Source organism: Coffea eugenioides, chromosome 3 (genome assembly GCF_003713205.1).
Source record: "Coffea eugenioides isolate CCC68of chromosome 3, Ceug_1.0, whole genome shotgun sequence".
Classification (NCBI taxonomy): domain Eukaryota; kingdom Viridiplantae; phylum Streptophyta; class Magnoliopsida; order Gentianales; family Rubiaceae; genus Coffea; species Coffea eugenioides.
Window position 1 is genome coordinate 43,513,114 of NC_040037.1, and position 3,565 is coordinate 43,516,678.

The window sequence follows — 3,565 nt, forward strand, 5'->3', positions numbered from 1 at the left end:
AATCTATATCTATATCTATATGTATTGCAGAAGGGATTTTTAGCAGAGACCCTCTCAATGGCTTCCAAACTTCTCATTCTTTTTTCTAGATTTTTGCATTTATTTTATTACATAAAAAGTAGTGGGTTATAACCAACCCTATCACCAATTAAATTTAAAATTTAAAACATTCCCATTATCTACTTCATAAACTGTTTATAGTTTATAATTTATACTTTAAATCCTTTTTCCTCCTTAATTAAAGACAAATGCTCATTCGTATGCTATTTTAATACAATGTTACATTTTTATAATTAAGAAATATTTGTCACCACACTAACCCTATAATCACCCCTACAAATGAGCTTTGCAAATTACAATCACGTTTAAAAAAAAATCACAAATGTGCAACTAAATGTAAAGTTGAGGGGGTAAAGTGCAGCTAAATGTAAAGTTAAGGGTTTACTATATTTAACTCTAAAAAAAATCCCAAGAACGTAACATTTAGTAGGTTATAGATTTTTGCATTTATTTTAATACATAAAAAGTAGTGGGTTATAACCAACCCTATCACTAGTCAAATTTAAAATTTAAAACTTCTCATAATCTACTTCATAAACCGTTTATAGTTTGTTATTTATACTTTAAATCCTTTTTACTCCTTAATTAAAGACAAATGCTCATTCACATGCTATTTTAATACAATTTTAATTCGCAAGCATACAACATGATCAAGAAACAACATAACCAATTAGGACTAGATTTTGACCCAAAAAAATAAATTAGGCCTAGATGGCACTGGCACGTTGCCGTAACTTGCGATGCCAATTAGGACTATTTAATGCTTTTTTTTTGCAAGGATTTAGGACACTGTAAAGTTTATTTAGACAAACTTTGCCTCATCGGTGATTTGAGTATCAAGTTATTGAATATACTACAAATCCTATAATATTAGTCTGCTACAAAAAATAATATTTTACTAGCATGTGGCATTTGCGTACGAAATTTCAGAGATAAATCAAATGTTTTTACTTATACTCTATTAAATTTGAATAGTTTTTTAGTGAATATAACCATCCTATGCAGGACCATTACTTTGTACAATTGGAGCTAGCAAATTGTATATCAATCACAATTTAGATTTTGCTCGATACCTGCGCAGTTGGTGAGTTCCATCAGTAACACTATATCAAATTTTTAATGTTATTTCATACTCTTATCAACATGTATTTCAAAAAATTGTAGGTTTGAAAATGATACATATGCTCGAAAGTTAGTTACGTGGTTGAGGTCAAGCAATTTTACAACATCACAAGCATTGTTGATAGCAAATTCAAAAAAAAATATGGATATCCGAATATACAATCATGCGTACGGTAAACTTATTCTATTTAATTTAATTACTGCACAAATTTTTTAAATTTATAATCATAACCTATACCTTCTTTAATCATAACCTGTACCTTCTTTCATTCTTATTAGGTTAAATATTTTCGAATACTTGCTTACATTGAGAGCATTAACATAGAAAACATGTTCTATGAGCTATGCAAAAATGTGGATAACTATGTGAAGGTCGTTTTTCAAAAACAGTGTGTATACATTGTAATGACGTGGTCGACACTGTTGTTAGGTAATTAATTTTATATACCTTTAATTTCAACAAATTTTTCTGTATTGTATATAACATTTTATTTGTCAAACAGGTACAATGTTAATATACAAATCAAAGATTCTAGTGGTAACATGCATCTTAATCTACAGGACAGACATGCACGATTCATATTTGATTGTAATGCCTCTTATCTCAGAGAATTACAAAGGAAGGTAGAATTTCTTGATATATGTTTATTTTTTATAATGCTATTTACAAACCATGTAAAAAAATACACTAATTTTGAATTTCGCACGTACTTCTTAGGACAATGGTGATAGGTTGTTCAACCAACGAATCAATTCATGCAAAGAGCGTGCATTTTCATTTGTAGTACGCATTCCACAAAATTTAACAGAATTAATTAAATCACCAATTTTGGTTTTCGTACTAAAAGTTGATTGGTGTGAACAGTGTTCGCACCTTCATGCAAGATTATCAAATCGAATGCAAAATATTTGTAAGTATTTTATTTTAACAACATTTAATTACATTCATTTTTATTCATATATCATTCATTTTCTAATATAAATTTCTATTATTTTTTCAGGATCTATCTTCCGAAAAAGGTAATTTTTGAATAATATACACATTCTATCATATTTCAAACTATTGTTAGACAGATATTATATTTTAATTGTGTTGGTATAATTTTGTAACCTTTTTTAATTCACCCTTTTATTTTTATTTTTTCAATAATGTCAGCACCGTGCGTAGCACGGGTATTCACACTAGTATAATGTATCAGGTAACATTACACATATTCTTCGTTCAATTCAAAATTTAACATTTGTTAATATTTTCTTAATTTTGATTGGATCACATTGTTTCCCTATTAATTAATTGCAATCAGTGGTGTTTGAAAGAAAAATTTACTGCAACACTTCCAAAAGAAAGTGATATTTGCACTTCTAAATTAGTCCCTTGCACTTCTTGAAAACATATTATTCAGTGAGTGATTGACGTGCAAGATGTTAAAATGGGAGTGCGACTATTAATTCCCTTCGAAAATATTGTTTGATAAATAATTCAGGCAAAGATTAAGAGATGCCCATCAAGATGATCAGAATTCCTTATTCAAAATTGACTTTTGGAGGTTAGTTAATTATGTTAATATTGAAGGTTTAGTTTTTTGTACGAATCTCATATTAAATCTCAGCTTAAACGTGAAGCTCGGGATAATGGTAAGGAATTAGGATCTTTTCATACTAAATATGGCTATGCAAAAATTATGGCCCCCTCTTCTTCAAAATTAAAAACTTCCAAAAGAAAGTCTAAAAATGCATTTGATAAAACTGAAGTTTGAAATTTAAAATTTAAAATCTGAAAATTGAAGTGTAACTCCATTAAGTTACTAAATTGTTAAGTACTAAATCTAATACATTTGAGTGTATATCATATTTAGGAATAAATATATAGTTTATCACTTATTTTTTAGAACAAGTTTTGCCTAGAAAATTTAGGGTCCAAGTCTATGTCTAAATCCACTAGATTTCAAAAATATTCTTCTTTTAGGCAGTATTCTTCTAATAGTTGCTCAAAACCATCTTCAAAAAGCGTTTCTTACAATATAACTTTTAAATTTTGATTTCTAAGAAGTATTAATAGTTTAAGGGTATCTCCCTAAAAGAGTGAAATGCAGTTTTAGTACCTAAACTTTGACCTTTGAGTAATTTTGGTACCTAAACTTTGAATGAAAGAAAATTTTGAACCAAATGTTACAATATTTAAGCACATTTAGTACTTTGAAGGATTATTTCAAATTCTTACCGAAGAGAAATCATGTGCTGTCACATAACCTGCAACAGACATTTTAAATAAGCTTCCCAAAAAAGAAACTAAAAATAACATGCTAGCCTAATAACGAGTTTAAGGATTAATAGAACATCGGTCACTCATTTAAAAAAATAATATAACTTATCTTAAGAAAAT